This window comes from Rattus rattus, chromosome 3 (genome assembly GCF_011064425.1).
Source record: "Rattus rattus isolate New Zealand chromosome 3, Rrattus_CSIRO_v1, whole genome shotgun sequence".
Lineage (NCBI taxonomy): Eukaryota > Metazoa > Chordata > Mammalia > Rodentia > Muridae > Rattus > Rattus rattus.
Genome location: NC_046156.1, coordinates 152,029,715 through 152,049,070, shown reverse-complemented (window position 1 = coordinate 152,049,070; position 19,356 = coordinate 152,029,715).

Here is a 19,356-nt window from a genome sequence, read left to right as displayed (position 1 = left end):
CATACCATATTTCTTACTACTCTCAAGTACAAATACTTGTACCCTGTCCACCAGCAGCTAATCCTGTATGTAACTATCTAGCCCATAAACATAAAGGTATAGTAGGAATTTTTAACTTTACTTGTTGAAGTGTAACACTTAATTTCCACCATCCTCTCCCAAATTCTCTTTTCTTTCCCTTTCATCAGTTAATGCTCTTAGAACAGTCTGTATCTAGTTAAATCCATCCCTCCTGCCCCCCAACACTCTCCATTTCACCTTTTCCAAATTCTGTATACATTCTTCTAGAAATGCATATCAGCCTATATATATTCAGATAGTTATAAATATATATCCAGGAAAATGAAACACTACTTTGAAATTGCAGTTTCAGGCTACAAATTTACTACATATTAACAGAGTGAACACATTTGCATTGATTATTTCTTGACTTTGCTCTGATCTCATCAGAAGGCACTGTCATACAGCTTTTTACATATTTAGTAAGAAAACACAGTAAGGTAAACTACATTTAAAATATCAACTAGGTCATTTTTATACATGTGTGGAGACTGATTCATATGTATAATGCAAAATGTATCTGCTTTCAAAAGTAATTATTTTGACACAATGGATGTTCTCTAAGTGTGGCATAAATTATTATTGCTTTTTGTAATTTTCTACATTTGAATGCAACCAATTTTCCTTCTTTTTTATTTCTACTGATTAATCAAGTAATTTGTATTTTTTGGTAATTTCATTCATATAATAATGTATTTTCGTTGTGGTTGTACCAACCCCTGTTTATCTCTTCCTTATTCTTGTCAACGCTTTCTCATCCATAGAGATCCCTTTTCCTTTTATTTGATTTTTTTATTGGAGAATTTTTATTTACATTTCAAATGTTATCCCCTTTCCCAGAGTCTCCTCCATAAAACCCCTACCCCGACACCCTCTCCCTTCTTCTATGAGTGTGTTCCCCAACCCATCCATCCACCCCTTCCTGCCTCCCTGCTCTGACATTACTCTACTCTGGGGGCTCCAGCCTTGGCAGGACGAAGCACTTCTCCTCCCATCGGTGCCCAACAAGGTCATCCTCTACTACATATGCAGCTGGTGCTATGGGTCTGTCCCTGTGTACTCTTTGGATGGGGGTTTAATCCCTAGGAGGTTTGGTTGGTCGGTATTGTTGTCCTTACGGGGTTGCAAGCTTCCTCAGCTCCTTCAATCCTTTCTCTAACTTCTCCAATGGGGACCCTGTTCTCAGTTCAATGGTTGACTGTGAGCATTCGTCTCTGTATTTGCCATGCTCTGGCAGAGCCTCTCAAAAGACAGATAAATATATCAGGCTCCTGTCCACATGCACTTCTTGGCATCAGCAATATTGTCTGGGTTTGGTGGCTCTATGTATATGGGCTGGATCTCCAGGTGGGGCAGGGTCTGAATGGCCATCCCTTCAGTGTCTGTTCCAAACTTTGTCTCTGTATCTCCTCATATGAATATTTTTGTTCTCTCTTCTAAGAAGGACTGAAGCATCCACACTTTGGTTGTCCTTCTTCTTAAGCTTCATGTGGTCTGTGGATTGTATCTTGGGTAATCCGAGCTTTTGGGCTAATATCCACTTGTCAGTCAGAGCATACCATGTGTTTATTTTTTGTGATTGGGTTACCTCATTCAGGATGATATTTTCTAGTTCCATCCATTTGCCTATGAATTTCATGAAGTCATTGTTTTTAAAAGCTGAGTATTTTTATTATTTTTATTATTATTATTATTATTATTATTATTATTATTATTATACTGAAGTCTAGTGTTATTAAAATTGAAATATATTATAAATGAATTCTAGTATGCTCATCTTTTGCAACAATAGAAGTATTACAATGAGCCTACCAAACACACAAACCATCCAGGTAGGCAGATATGAGAAACTTGAAAATAAATGAAATTGTTTCTTAGTTATTTGTGTTTGGTATATGATACTACCATTTCATTGTGTGATATAGTAGTATCTATGAGTGTAGTTTATCTGTCATAGCACCCTACATTGGTGCTATAGCATTCAGAGTTAGGAAAGGTGTCTCAGTAAAAATGCTCAGTGAAATGGGGGAATGTTGTATAAGTTTTTTCAAAAGGAAATCAACCCTTAAAAAAAAAAAAGCTGAGTAGTACTTCATTGTGTAAATGTACCACATTTTCTGTATCCATTCCTCTGTTGAGGGATGTCTGGGTTCTTTGTAGCTTCTGGCTATTATATTAGCTTCATTTATCATATCCAGAACCTAGTAAGAACCCTTTTATTTGATTTTAACTAGGACAATTTTTATGAAAGTTGGTGTGGCTGGTCACCATTGTACATACAGCTGAAGACACTGACTGTCCCCATAGAATCCATTAGTGGCAATAGTTGAATAGTAATGGCTTGGTGGCCCCATTAGACCTTCTCTGATTTGTGACTGACTATTAATAAGGTCAGTCTTGTGTAGGCCCAGTGTAGGTAACTGTAGCTGATGTAAGATTGTGTTTGTAATGAACGTTTTATTAGCCGAAGAGAGGATTTTGTAGCTATCTCTCTGTCTTCCAGCTTGTACATTCTTTCTAGTCTTTTTTTTCCTGGATTATTCCATGAACCTTGGAGGAAGTGGTATTAATGTACTGTTTATGTCTGAGTGCTCAAGTGAACATCCATGCCTATCTGAACAAACCACTGTTCCCTGAAAAGAGAAGTATCTTTAATTAAGGCTAAGAGATTTGTGTATGAGAATACATAGAAACAGTTAGAATGCAGTTTAGTACCTTTTCAATGTAGCTAAAAAAATTCTCCACCATATAGGACTATTGTCTTCAGCAACCACAATTTTTTTGCCTGGGTAAAAAGCACTCAACTGTGGAACAGTTGGTTTCTTCCATAATAGTAGTGTGACTTTTGTACCAATGATCTTGCAGTCAGCATTGTGGTTCATAGGGTTCATAGTTGCATTAAGACCATTGAACTCTTATCTCCCCCAGATGCCTACTCCAGCATCTTTGGTAATAATAAATTAGACAGCATGGAGGATTAAAAAAATAAAAATAAAGAAATGAGATAACTGGGTCTTCTGGAAACTTCAAACTCCATCCTCTTAGTTATATATGCTGTTTAAAATGGAAGACTAAAATTTCTCAGAACTCTGAGATCAGAAAATATTGTGAGGAAACACAGTAATGTCTTCACTTGGAACTCTGGGACCAAAGGTCAGCTGTTGTTAGAGTACTGGCCTCTTTACACTGCACTGGAGATGGAGAGCTGCTTAAAAAATGGTGATAGACAAGTGTGAGAACTTCAAACTAAGGTAAGCATTGTTGTCATCAAAGGACAATTCACTGAAGTTTACATGAGTTCCAACTAATAGGTTTTAACATGGTTCAAAACTATAGGTGTAGTATCTGTCTCACCACTTAACTGGTGAAGAAAATGTACAGATAACTGTGACTTCTCTCATGTAATACGAACAAAGGGAATATATTTTGGTATTGATGTACATTGAATTCTCTTTTGAGAGATTCATTCCCGATGAAGTCTTCCTAACTTAGGATATGAATGTTGAGTGAACTCAAACCACATATGGTTATCCACCATACAGTTTGAGTGGACATGGAATGTTGCCAGCCAATGCTGAGAAAGAATCTAAAGTGGATAATAGAGGGAGAAGCAGATAGCTAATCACAGATCTCTGACCACCTGCGGCAGAGTCTGTGTAAGTTTATGTCTTCTAGAATTTACTCTAGGAAAAGAGACAGATATGAATCTGGTGAGCTTCAACTTATTTAGAACACAATTAGTAGTTTACATGACAAGGGAGGATTGTACTGGGTAATCTGTATACTGCAAAGACTATCCCCTTGTAATCAAAGCTCTCCTTCCTACTCCTGAGTATGATGTCTTTTGCAGTTTAAAGCTAAGTTCTTCTCTCAGGTGAAGTTTGTAAGTTTATATATGCCTTCTCCAGAAGTTGGTCTCTAATGACTATCACAGCCAGAAAGGCTATAGGGACATGACATCCATGTCTGTAGGAGCTCCACTCTAGGGCACACCTCATGCTGCCAATATAGGAATGTTAGTCCTGCTAATGTCAATTAAATCCTGCTTTGGTCAGTTCCCTCCCTAGAATTTTCCTGTTCTACCTTTCAGAATGGGTGATTTCCATGTGCTGTTTTGAGTACATAGCTTTTGTTTTGCTTCTTATATGATATAATAACCGAATTTTCCTTGAGTTTTAAAGTAAACATGGAAAAGAATCCTGGATAGCAACATTAACTTTAACTTGGAAGGAAAGGTTGAAAAGTTAAGACATAAGGGACTCTTAGACATTGACTGAAGGTATTTTGTATTTTGGGTTATACATCAGTATTTGAAATTTTAGAGTTCAAATCTATAAATACAAAGGGGTTCACATAGGAAAGACTTTGTCCTCAACTATCATTGTACTATTAGTAGATGGTAGAAATCCTGAGTAAGAGTTTAATTCATTAGATGTATGTTCTTGAAGGTGGTATGGAAATTCTCTCTCTCTCTCTCTCTCTCTCTCTCTCTCTCTCTCTCTCTCTCTTTCTCTTTCTGCCCTAGCCATGATGTGAACAGCTTGCTTCTACCATGTGTCTATGCCATGTTGCTCTAGGCAATTATTCAGGAATTAAAATTTCCATAAATATGAGATAAAAATAAAAAATTCCCTAAAGTCACTATTACTTAGTTCATATCTAGCCATAGGGTCAGCTGAGGGTTCTGTTGTAATTTGGCCTGACTTCAATGTCTCTTTCTGCCCATCCCTATTGCTTTCACTCCTTCAAGACTTCTAATTAATAAAATCTTTCGTGAAGATCTCTATATCTGAGTCTCATCCCAGGGGCCTCCATGAATGATAATAATTTGTTCCCTCAATATTGTACTTACTTCATGTTTGTATGATACCTCATTATTATTATTTATATTTATTCTCATAGGTTATAACACTAAATTACTTTATTCAGGATATGTAAGTTTGTTTAAAATCAAGCTTGAAAAATTCATGCTCTTCTATAATTTATGTCTCCCACTTTTTTGTACATTTTGATTCAAAACTTCCCATTAGATCACTGGTTAATCTTCTGGGAGACATTTTATCTGATTTGTGCTTTTCTGAAGAACTCTAATTTATTATAGTACCATTATGTCATCTATTAAGATTATCTATCATTTTCTAATAAATGTAGGATTCAAGTTCCTTCAATTTTATTCTATGAAGCATATATTTTTTAAATTCATGTTACTCTTCTGCTTCAGTGCAGGTTTCATTAAACACATAAATCAAAAATGCCCTCATACAGGATAGAACAGATCAAGATTCAAGCAAGTAACTCAAATATTATTGTTGGCAGCTTTGACAGGTTTTCTATCTATTGTCTTCCTTATGCTATGACAGTCATATCTACACCCCAGGCTAATAAATTATGTTTTTGTATCTGTCTACCCAGCCAATTAAGATATATTGGACATCTCGTGTCATACAAGAATATTGAGTGTGACAACTAGACACAAGATGACGGCAATCTAGATTATTAGTGCTAATAATTTAAAAAGAGAGATTTCTCGTGTTACCTAGTCATTATCTATGCTGATAGCTTGAATGTGAAGCAAAGGACAATTTGGAAGGCAGCATCCACTCAGCATTTGTACTTTGTATCTGTATGTTGATGTAAGGGAGATATATAACTTTTGTCATTTTGTATATTGGAAGTATGAAATGAAGTTTCTGATTGGCCTTTACATGCCTTCACATGTTTCTTTTTTTTTCTTTTTTTTTATTAACTTGAATATTTCTTATATACATTTCGAGTGTTATTCCCTTTCCTGGTTTCCGGGCAAACATCCCCCTCCCCCCTCCCCTTCCTTATGGGTGTTCCCCACATGTTTCTTTGTTTGTTTGGTATGTGTCTCTCCCTTAATTTCCTGTATGATAAGGATAGTGGTCAATATTATATCAAATTATATTTTAATTGTTATTATTATTATTACTACTACTACTACAAAATATCTCTTTAAGTTTTTGTTTCAGGAGATGATAGGAGCTAAAATTCGATCAGGTGTGTTTTATGAGGAGACAAAATTCAGCACATAAAAAGGAACAGAGAGGAGGTTTCTTTTTCTAAGCAACAATATATAGAAAAAAAGACATAGTGACTAGGTGCAATGTGGGGCAATGTGCTTAATAGTAGCTGAGATCTACATAGTGTCTCCTAAAGGCTCACTAAGTCTTGGCACATTGTCTGCTTCTAGATTAAGAGTTCATGTACTGATGTACAGTTGATCAGTGGAGAAGAAGAAATCCCAGAAAACAAACATCATATGATTTTTTTCATCTTTATTAACTTGGGTATTTCTTATTTACATTTCGATTGTTATTCACTTTCCCAGTTTCTGGGCCAACATCCCCCTAACCCCTCCCCCTCCCCTTCTCTATGGGTTTTCCCCTCCCCATCCCCCCCCCCATTGCTTTTATTTGACTAGCTAACACCTTCCAGGCACATCTCTAGTGCTAAAGACTTAGAGATGAATAGCAAGAAGACACTTGTTTTCCAGAAACTTACATTCTAGAACTCTAGAATGTAAAAGCAAAACAAAACTAAAACAATCACTTAATTTGATATAGCAACAAGTGCTCTTGGTCATTTGAATGAATTATATTCAAGGTTCAGGAAATAATTTTCTGAGAACTTCATGGCAGGAATCATTCATGGAAGGGAAGTCATATACTCACCTATGTTTAATTTAGTTTTCATACATTAATATATAATATTTTCATAATAAATTATAATAAATTATATATATATATATGGAGAAGGATCTTCCTACTCCCCCAATTCCTTACAAACTCCTACATTTGTACCCTTTGTAATGTAACTCCTCATTTAAAAGTACAATATATTTTCCTTAGCCTCAGATGTCTTTTTTTGTTAGACTATGAGTCTAGAATGTTCTCCAAGGGCTCCTGTTTTGAATTCTTAATCCCAGCTAGTTACACTGCTGAGAAATGACAGATGTTAGGAATCCATATAGGCTAGTGAGACATGTGCTGTAAGAATGATAGCTTACCCATGGTCCTTTCTCCTCTCCCCTTGTCTATCAAAATGAAATGCTTTGCTCTACCTCACAAGTCTGTGCTAATACTCTGCCTCACCACAGGCCCAGAAACAATGGAGCCACATGAAGCTGTAAGCCAAAATCAATACTTATCTGCTCCCGTTGGTTTCATTGCAGTGATGAAGAGTTGAGTGATACTCTAATGAAGTAGATCCAAGGCTGAGCATCAGCTGACTTGGTAAAATTCTTTGCCTCTTGACACTCAACTACAAGCCAATGAATAAGGCTGGATTCTGATCCTCAGGAGCAACCAGACACATTTCAGAGCCTGTGTAGAGAGTCTTCCACTGACTTTAGAAGTGTGGACCAGCCTACTTGTAATGACTCAGTTTTATATTAGGTAAGAAGCATCAGCTGATAACCTACTATAGCTATGAAGACAAATAAAATTCATAATTAAAAGGAATAAATGAATATAAATATGAGTAACCTGAATCCAAGGAAATTTAAAACAGTACACACAGCATGCACTCTTTTAGCAGACAATGGGAAAATAATTGAGACTTCTATTAATTAATTGATTCAAAATGTTCCCAAATAAGAAATAAGCCTCTTATAACCACACTATTGATATTCCTAGTTAGCATCCAAGTGAAATTATGCCATGTTCGAAATTATAGAAGTAAAGTAGCAACTGTTTTTCGTTGCTATTGTTGATTTTGTTGTTGTTGTTGTTGGGTTTATTTGTTTGTTTGATTTTCTAGAGGGGTTTGGATTGTTCCAGTAGCCCTTGCTCTCCAATGTGTTGACTTTTCACTTGTCCTAGCTAAATAGTCTCTGTCTTGTGTCTCTTTATTCTATACTTTTCTCCCACTGGCCAAGGGGCCAAGGACATTCGAAAGTCAAAGTCAGCACAGACTTATGTGGCCAGCATTAATTGGTGAAAGTGATCGTTGTTAGAGTTATTGCTTTCATTATGATTTCTTTAGCATTCTATGCCATTTTTCATCTAAACTGCTTCAGTCATTAATGTACTTCATATTTCACAAGATTACCCGATACTATGATAATCAGAGTTCAGTGACAACTCATTCTACTAGATGAATGGTCTATGAGAAGTTTTGTACTGAAAAAGAAGCTATTTTATACATGTTTTGAAATGTATTACCAATGTGTCTTTGGGACAGTCTTTGGATATGTGTGACCATATGCTTCTTGATTCATTGGCATTCTGAAGACATATTATCAAAATTCATCGTCAAAGACTCACTGTGGTTTAGACAGATATATCAGCAGCTATGAGTATTGCAGAGGATCTGAGCTTGGTCTCTAGAATCCTAGTTTCTAGGATTCTAGTTCCTGCATATTTTCTAGGCTTCTCAAATACTTGTATTGCTATACAATACTGCACACACAGAGACATAGACACAGATATATACACAGATACACATATACATCCTTTTTAAAAAGTATAATCTCCCACCTTAATTTAATTGTCTCTAGTCAGCTCTTCAGTATAAATCTCTTATTTAAACATATGTTTCCAACATGCCAATACAAGGTATGTTCAGACAGAATGACAGTGGCCTGAATGGCAGATGCTGAAGCATGAAGACAAGTGAACGGTTCTGATGTCAATGGTATAAGTTGCTATTTGTCATGTTGATATCTATGCAGGGCATTTGAGCTTAGGGTGCTAAGGCGGGAATGGCACCCTGAACACCTGAGAGGAGGAAGCTGGTAGAAAAAAATCAAACATATATTAATTTACCTTGAAATTTAGTCACAAGGGTGATTTTTCAGAGACCCAATGTGAACAGGTAACTTGAAATAGACTTTGGTCTCTAAAGTGTCCAAATTAAACAGTACAAAAGTGTACCTCCTTTTTTCTGAGACATATTTAAAAGAAGGTAATTAATGGCCAAGAAAAATAGAAAATCCTTAGGTTGATTAAGTGAAAGAAGCTATTTGAACAATTATCCCATCCCTGATCAATTGATGTATACCTTTCTTTCTCTTTGTTCTTAGAATTGCAGCTTTAGAGTAGCCTTGATAAAGGAATGTTATGTTCAACAGGGGCCCATAAAATGAAACCTGCTGTATGCTCTCCTCATGCTAAGGATGCTGGAAAGAGTTGAGGTATTCCAGGTAATTGAACCAGCTTGTTTTGAAGGGGAAACGTTCTGCTCAACAAAATCACCAGTATGCCTCATTCACACACTCCTCTAGGTGTGGGTCAGGGATTTATTTCCAAACTTCTGAAAGGAAAGAAAGAAAAAGAAGTGGTTAGAGGAGCAAAGAATGGAAGATCAAGAGGTAAGATAGACTTAACTCATTTCCTCTCTCGAATAAGTTTTTTCTCCAAATGGAGTTTCTCTGGATATTTAAAAACTTACTACAGGGCAGGCTGAATGCTCAGGATTAGTTGGGAAAGAGAAGAGAGATTCCACATTTTCTGTACTTTTCTTTGCTTATTTTATTTGTCCTTTTGTATACTTGTTTCAACTGTTTAGTATAAATCCTTTATTTTTGAGAGAGAGAGAGAGAGAGAGAGAGAGAGAGAGAGAGAGATAGAGAGAGAGAGAAAGAGAGAGAAAGAGAGAGAGAGAGAAAAGAACTGGAAGTTGTCCTGCAGATGAGCAGCTAGACAGGGAGGGTATACAAGAAACTAGGAGGGGGTAAAAATATGATCAAAATATATTGTATGCCGAAATGTTTAAAAGACAGTAAGACAACAGTAATTCCCTCCCTCAAAGATGGTCTGCATGTACTCCTAGTAAAAGGATTATAGCAGAAGTATGTCAAACATTAGATAACCAAGTAAATGTAACTAAAACTTGGAACATTCTTTGTTCTCTTTCTTTCTGTATGTGGCAAATTGTCCCTGGATTCCTGACTAACCAAAGCAGTGAGACACATGTTCATTCTCCAAAGCTGGGTTGGCCCTCAGCAGAAGAGGTGTTCTATTGAGAGAAGAGCTACCTTTACCTCTCTAACTTGCACCATCCTTTCTACTTTCTATATCTTCTTTGATCATAGGTCTTTGCTGTACCTGGACTTCAAGATTCTTTAGACTTTATTTTTCTCCTTGGTTGTTTTGGTACACATTAGAATATAGAGCAAAAGACAAGAGCAGAGCAATGTCCTGTATAGCAAGCTGGGGCTGTTCAGGACATTTGACAAATGTTTCAGCATAGCCTCACCCCACATGATGGAGTCAATGTAGAGAGATGTGAGGGTAGAACAGAATACTGTAATTGGAACTCTTTTGTTTAAAACAGTCATTTGTCATTGGAATATTTTTGCATTTACAAAAGTGAAAGATTGTGCCAATTTTACCTTGTTCAACACTGCTTTTCTGTAGCCAAGCTAATTGGGCATCAGGGAGAATCTTTTTCAGATGTCATTTTTGCAATGAGTGCTCTCCTGGACAATCAACTTTATACAACGTTCCAAAATACTAACACTTTTCTCTACCTACCTACGTGTCAATAACTTTTTCTTTCAAATGTTTTATAGCCAGTGAACATAACATATGATTTGTTTGAATAGTATGGCTATTATTCAGGTTAAGTTTCCACCAATTATGAGCCAAAATGCCCACAAGGGATTCATTTTGCTCAATAATGTCTTTTAATGGTCACTTGAAATCAATATGAGTTTATCAAATTATTCAATGAGTTTACAAATTCTGGAACTTTTTCAGGGAGAAATGAACATCTATTTACAATAGTGAAAACTATTAAATTAAGGAAGATACGTTTTATGAAAGCTGTAATTCTTGGATGAACAGAATAAATTATAAACAAATGGATTGATAGCCCATAGTAGGCTACAATAATTGATATTGTGAACTGTTTATAATATTCAAAATGATCAACATGTTCAATGTAATTCCAATGTAATGTTTAAAGAGAAATAGTGGGAAACAGAGTTCTTAAATTCACAAGGAAACACTAAGATAGTAAATAATGATTGTGATTGTGACAAGTAAAGACAGTAAACAGTGATTGCGAGAAAAGTCACATAACCAAGAACATAAGAAACTCTATTTACTTGATGCCTTAAAAGAAGCAGGGGTGGGACAAAAAGTTGGGTGGGTAGAGAACAGGATAGACCTAGGAGGAATTGGAAGAGGGGAATGAGTGGGATTGAAATACACTGTTTGACATTATCACAGAAATAATAAAAAAGAGAGATAGTGAAAAACCCATTATGATAGTTTGTTCCATCATTAGTAATGTTAAGTTTTATTGCTTGGTCAATGTAGTGCCTCATTATATGCAAATATTGGTACTAATAAATAATCCTAATACAATACTGAAAGCATCAATTGATAAAATGCATGGACTTATTAATAGAATTTTGATGCTTACCCATTGGTTGATGAGCCCATTTTTTGCTCTCCACACCCCTTTTCTTTCTTTAAATGTGTACGTGTGAGTGTGTATACACTTGTCTGTCTGTACACCAAATGCATGCAAATGCCTGCACACTCTGGTAGATGGAGTTATAGGTGAGCTGCCAATGTGGGTCCTAAAATCTATCCCAGGTCCCCTGCAAGGAAAGTAGCACTTACAACCTTTAATCAGACTCTCCAGGATCTATGCTATTTTAATTAGGTTATCTCTTAATGTGTTTTCAGAACATGTTTCTCACAGTGAAACTTAGACTGGGTTTTTATTTTCAAATTCTTAAAGACCAATAATGTTACCATTCAATCCCCATAATTTGCGCTGTTACTATCTACTCGATTCCTAGGCATACATTTATTAATTTTTTATGACCTTGAGCTTAAATCTTGTCACCATGCTGCAACTGAGGTTACATGGTGGCTACTGCAAGTCCTAGTTGTTGTGTTTGATGACTTCTGTGTTTATAGGAAGTCCTTCTCTACTGTATTCTGTACATCTCTGTGGCCACACTCAACATCACACTCTGGACCATACAGGTAATTTATCTTTGAAATTGTGAGTACATCTCATGATTTGATTACAACCACCTCTTCTTCCATTTGGCTTGTTCAACTCACCCGACTCTGGGATTGATTCATCACCCTCAATCACTCTGAGTATTTGGGCTCTTGGCTTTGTTTCAATTTGTTAATTTTCCTTAGTTGACTTATTTGATGTCATAGGCTGGTATTTTGAAGATATTCTTGGCAATGTTGTTAACATTCTTCTGTCAGAACTTAGTTTAGTCTGTTTAGAGAAGTTCTTATTCTAGAACAAACCAATCACATTTTCTCATCCCAGCAGTCCCATTCTTCTGAAAGAATTCTTAGAGATGGAGTGGTTTTATGATGAATACCCAAACATGGACTTTACCTGCAGTCTGTTACAGTGAACACATTGTTACATGGCTCTTGCAGATGCTTTCTTCTGCAAACCCTCCCCACTCTCTTCCCTCATACTTGGTACTTTACTTTTTAAAAATTATATATCTTAAAGATGTGCTCTGTGGATTGTATCTTGGGTAATTCGAGCTTTTTGGCTAATATCCACTTCTCAGTGAGTGCATACCATGTGGTTTTTTTTTTTTTGTTTGGTTGGTTTTTTTTGTTTTTTTTGGTTTTTTTTGGTGATTGGGTTAAGGTGGTTGGGAAGGAGGAACACCCTCATAGAAGGGGGGGGGGAGATAGGATAGGGGGTTTATGGACGGGAAACTGGGAAAGGGGACAATATTTGAGCTGTAAATAAAAATATCCAAGAAATAAAACAATTCAAAAAGATGTAAAACATTTGCCTTCTTCATACCTCATCTCAGTCTTCATCAATATCCCATAGTCTTATATTCTGTCAGAGTAAATGAGTAATCTTAGGTGCTGTTTTCTGTTCCAAAGAATAGTCATGGTCCCCTTCTCAGCCTTTACAAGGACATTATATGACTGACCCATCTTACCTAGCATATATTGAAGTTTTCCATTTTAACAAAACCTTCCGCCAAATTGCTTACATCATTTTCACTTAAGACAAATTCATCTCTTCTAACCCCCCCCTCTCTCTTTTGTTTCTACTCATAGTAGATTGGATTTTCCAAAATAGGGCTAACGACATCTTCTACCCACACTCATTTCTAACAATGTGATCTTGAATTTTCCTTTTTTATTAAGGGGAAGACAGTCTCTAACACTTGATTCTGGCTAAAACTTTCTGAGTACATTTAGTAGTAGAGAGGTCATAGTATACACATGACTATTCCACATGAATTCTCCCCATGGACCTGTTCTCTCCATGGACCTGTTTGAGTTGCTCCATGTATGGTAGTTCAACAACAGGAAGAAGAATTCTGAATATATAGGATAAGTAGATTTTTCCAGTGTTGGGGTTAGAACCAGGGCTTTTAGCATGCCAAGTAAGTTTTCTGACACCGTAGTACATGCTATGGTAGCCTTAGCATTGCTAGTACTTGCAGAGTATGGATTTATATGCTGCACTTCTTTGAGCTCGTAGTATCTATGTAATTTATTTGGTATTGTGTTCCATGACAGCAGCCTCTTATTGTTCATTATTTGATCACTTATTTGTATCAATATGATCTTAATAGCTGTTTATTTTATAGTTTGGGTTATAATGTAAAACTATGTTATTTACTTTTCTTTGGCTTGAATAATTAATTTCTTTAAGATTGTTTCTATTTTCTCCTCATTCTTCTCTTCTATTCATTTTGTGTCCCACATACCAGGTTTAACTTTGTGAGTTCTTTTTATCAGGCACCATTACTTACTTACTTACTTTTATAATTAAAGCTTTCTTTGAAATAGCTTCTTACTATTTTACCTAGCCTGGCCTGAAATTCTCTATGTAGCCCAGGATAGCCTAGATCTTTATCTTTCTGCCACAGCAGTGTGGCTTTACTTTCAGTACTTCTTTACTTTGTGACAGTGATGGAACTCATCTCTCCTACTGTTATCTCATTCTCACCACCTTGTTATAGGTTTTGTGGTGGGGAATATTAGGAACTGAAGTCCAGATGTAGCTGTGCTTTTTGCTACTGGGCTGTTACCATCTTCAGAACCTGTCAGCCAGCACAACATGAATTCAAGTATATTCTAACTCACATACACATACCATGTGCTTTGGTTTGGGTTTTCACGGACTGTTACATAGTTGACAGAAGCAGTCATAACTCTTAAGTACCATGGATACAACTCAAAGTATTTTTGAATGTCCTCAGAAATTGAGTCATTCTGAAATTAAGGGCAACCCTCTTAACCTGTAGAATCCTATCTATCTATCTATCTATCTATCTATCTATCTATCTATCTATCTATTCATTTATATGGTGATAATGAATATTCACTGAATGACTTGAAATGCTATTCCCCACTAATGTGTCTCCTTGAAACTCTAGTGGAGGAATTTCATCTGCAGAAGAGAACTTCATAGTAGCTCTTATCACAACCTCTTAGTGTGTCTGTGACTTGGCTTTATGGAGATATGCTCTTATTAGTTGAAGAGGGGAACATTCTACATGCTCACTTTTTCTCTCCTATTCTGAATGTAATATTGATAATGCTATAGTTGATGTATTTATTAAGCCATCTCTATATAAAGAACATTTCATTTGTATCACATTTTAATTATTTACAGTTGGCATTTTTATTAGAATGACCCTCTCCATACCATTTATAAATACACATCTTCTTCCCACCCATTCTTACTCCAGGAAGAAGATTTTTTTTGGTACTTTATTTGTAAAAATTTAGTTCACTGTGATAAAAAGATTCCCAATTATTGAAAAATAAGTAGGGGTTTAGTATGTTTCTGACACCTGTTTGGAAACTATGCGACATCTTAGTGTCTCAGGAGTATGGCATAGATTTCCTTCAGCGTGTTGGGCCATGCAAAGAGAAAGCAAGAATGGATTTTCACATATTTTAAATGAAATAGCTTATAAGAAACTCCACAGTTCACGGCTTTAAGTGATTTGCACAGATGAATGCAACCTGTTTATAACAAACCTGTTTTGCTCTTCTGTCCTTGAAGCTAAGATCATTGTTTTTCTGGAGTGGAGTTTGTTTAGTTACAAGACTCTCTGTGTGTCTAGAGTCTTTTAAATCTCATCAAACATTCAGCTTAAACAATATACCCAATTCTGTGTTAAGAACGGAGTAGAAAACACTTAACTCAGATCTCCATGCATCTTTGCATTATGAATGGAATTTTTATTGGCATCTAGGAACTGCATCCTATTTGGAGTTTAATCTCAGCCATCAATTACTAAAAGATTTAAAGTTTCAATATCTTAACATCAGGGCTTTCTTAGATCCCATCCCCCACAGCTGTCACATTCATTTTGATTTGGTTCTAGAATACAAGTAGCATTGGATTCGTAAGTTGTAGTGTTGCAGTTGAAGGGAAGCTGCCTTTAGTTTGCTTTATTTTCTTTTCAGAAACCATAAGTTTTCAGTGCATTAAATTCCACATCTTCACAGAAGCGTCTGGGCTGTTTATAGGTGAATATATCTCATTTCATTGTCTGAGGAGAAAGCTGTTTATGGGGCAACTTATTATATAAACACCCTTTGGCATCTTTTAATAGAAATCAATAACAAAGCAAAAGCGAAGGCAGATGCAATTTAACTACGTGACAGAAAAGATATCCGACGAACTTCTTGAAAATAGAGGATGTACTTACTGTATTTGTCTTGCACAAATGCTTGATGCACATAATTAATATTCATTGGCATTTTCTAAAAAGTGGTATTTAATAAGAATATCTGAAAAATAACTTTTATAATTCATAAGACATCTTCATATTTCTCATGATTTTCAAGTGTGTTACCATCACTAACTTATGGAGATATATTTTTATGACCCTAAATGTGATTGGGAGAGCTAATCATGTCAACAAAGAGAAGGCCAAGAGACCAGTGGTCATATTAATAAAACTGATAGAGCAGAGAAAGATTCTAATTCTGAAAAGAATGCTATTCTTACAGTCTAGTCACAGTCATGTGATGTCCCAGTCCAGAGTGCATCAGTCAGGTGGTAGCCAAGACAAAGATGGCAGTTGTAATCTTCCAACATCAACAGTGACCCTCCAAAACAGTCTTTCTTTACAAAAGAGATGTTTTAATGAAAAAGGTAAGAGCTGAAGGGGCTTGCAACCCCACAAGAACAACAATGCCAACCAACCAGAGTTCTCAGGAACTAAACCACTAACCAAAGACTATACATGGACTGACCCAGGGCTCCAACTGCCTATGTAGGGCACCAAAGGAAGGAGAAGCTCTTGGTCCTGCCAAGGTTGGAACCCCAGTGTAAGGGAATGTCGGGGGGGAGGAGTGGGTGGTGGATGGGGAGGGGAACACCCTTATAGAAGTTGGGGAGAGGGAGGAGATAAGGGGCTTGTGGACAGAAAACTGGGAAAGGGAATAACATTTAAAATATAAATAAAAATATCCAATAAAAAATAAAAAAGAAAGAAAAAGGAAAGCTCTAAAGAAGTACATCATAGAAGAAAACAATTTAAAGATTAAATTGTAAGGCATATATATTATATCTCAATAAATTTATAAAATTAAAAAGACCAGCCCTACCTTCTTCGGTCAGAGCTGAAGCAAAAGAAAGAAGCTACAGGGACATCTGTTCTCAGGATGGGCTATGCTCATGCTATGGTAGTTGCCAAATCAAGACTGATTTATTAAATATATTTATCGATTTTTTTCTCTTTCCTTGGTGATCTCTCTCAGACTAGAGTTTGTAATGCATCTTCCATACATATGCAATCCATAAGGAATCCAAATTCAAGTACTTACAGAGAAATGCTTTGAATTTAAGGACAAGGTCTTCATATCTGGAAGCAACATCGTGGTCTCATAAATAACTCCAAAGTCACTACCTTCCCACACTTCTGTGGTTTGGAAAAGACAAACACTTGATTTGTGTTTTGATGTTAAGGACAAGTTCTGTCACGCATCTCTTCATTTACTGCAGTAAAAATTGACTGATATCCTATTTTTCCTGCCATATTTTTCTTTTGCATCTAATGTACATTCCCTGGCTTACTTCAATTTCTTCAATTGGAATCACCTATGATGTACTATTTTTTCTTTGACTTCTTCAATGTACTAATTGTTTAACTTTGATTCACTTTGCAAGAGGCATGAGTTTATTTTTAAAGTTGACTAACATTTCCCTGTATAGATGTAATGTGCTTTGCTGAGTCTTGATTTTGGGTTATTTTTATCTTTTGGCTATTGTGATGAATACTGCTGTAGACATCCATGCATAACTTTTACCATATTGATTTGCTAGGGGTGGGTAATAACATATCATTTGGTGTCTTGAACATGAGAAACATATTTTCCTACTGTTCTGAAGGCTGTATGCCTAAGATCAGGCTGCTGGAAGATTCTGTTCCTATGAGGGACTATGTGGAGACGAAGGGAGAAGACAGTCTACTACTAGGCAAAGACTGAATCCTCAGAGAATACATAATAGAGAATAAATATTAGAAAATACAATGTGTATGGGGTTACAGATAAATTATGCAGTTTATTATAAATAAGACAACCAAGATTTTCTCAAAACAATATTTCTGAGAAAAAAATAATCACTTTGGTAGGGACATTTAAGAGTTTGCCACTGCATGTTATTCAATCTAAGTTAAAGCCAGCTTGTGTGATCGGTTTGTATGGACAATGAGTCACTTACCTTTTGGTCTGACTCTTTGATTATTGAAAAGCATTACAACCAGCATGGAAGTAATGCCCCAGCTAAAATGTGTATAGAAAATTTACACAATCATCTGTCGTGCAGAATGGAATTCAGTAGAGAGAGCATTGTTTACATGAAGTTAGAAGGTTACTAATTATACAAATTTGCATTCTACCAAAAAATTTCTTAATTTACTTTTAAAATTAATTTATAATTTTAATGAACGAGTGTAGTTCATTTCACCACACTAAAGAATATTCTTTTTCCAAAAAAAAAAAAAAACAAAAAAAAAACAAAACTACTATTAATGAGACAGAGATATTCCACGAAAAGCTGTAAGTGGAAATCTTCCCTTTTTGGTAGGTGTCTGAGAAAGAAGTGTAAATTTTGTCTCAAGGCATTATTTTATTTCTTGGAAACACGAATCAAGGTAAAGTTAATGAGAAATAGGCTAACGATATTATTCTCAACACAGGTTTCATTCCCAGCAAAGTTCTATTTTCTTTTGTTGTTGTTGGTTTGTTTGTTTGTTTGTTTCTGTGAATTGACTCTAAGCTTTTTCTGTTGTTGTATTGGTCTAAATCAGTGAGATCTAGAAACCACACCGTAACTCTGTCCTTGGCAAGCACTGGTAGAAATTCTTGCTCTTTCCATCCCTTTACCTCCTTGTTGTTGTTGGTTTGTTTGTTTGTTTGTTTCTCCTCTCCTCTCCTCTCCTCTCCCTCTCCTCCCTCCTCCTCTCTCCTCCTCTCCTCTCCTCTCCTCCTCCTCTCCTCTCCTCCTCCTCTCCTCCTCCTCTCCTCCTCTCCTCTCCTTTTCTCTCTTCTTTTGCCCAAGTCCCTCTTGCTCCTGTTTATGGTATAGTCATCATCAGCTAACACAACTCTGCCTGTATTAGCACTTGTCCAGGTCATTCTCATGAATAACAGTGCAAGACTATCATATGAAGAAGATCTCAAATACCTCTTCCTGGAATTCTAACAGAAAGAGCTAAGTCATGTTTCAAGCTGAACAGACTCCTTTGTTCATTATTTTCCAGGTAATACCTTGGCACAGTCATCAGAATTTTCTGAGGCTGAGGCTGATTTTTTAAAATAGATTTTTCCATATAATGTATTCTGACTATGGTTCATCCTTCCCTAATAGTTTCTAGATCCTTTTGCCATCCCCACACATCGAATTCTGAACATTTTTCTTGTTCCCTCTCATTAGAAAACAAATAGGCATCTATAAAGGAAAATAAAACTCAAACAAACCTGTATAGGACAAAACAAGGAAAAGGAAAACAAAATACCAAAGAAAAGTACAAGAAACACATATAGAAACACACACACACACACACACACACACACACACACACACACACACCACATTGACACACATAGAAATACTCCAAAAATACAAAGTTAGAGACCATAACATGTAAGCAAAAGCCTTGTAAGGTCAAAAAAAAATTACTGATACAAAGCATTATGAGCTGAAATGGAAACAAAAAAGAAAACAAAACTCTTCAAAAGTACCATTGAGTCTGTTTTGCGTTGGCCAACCTAGACTCATGATGTTAAGATGGACCATTCTTTCCTTTCTTCTTCCTTCCCTTGTCTGAACCAAGGT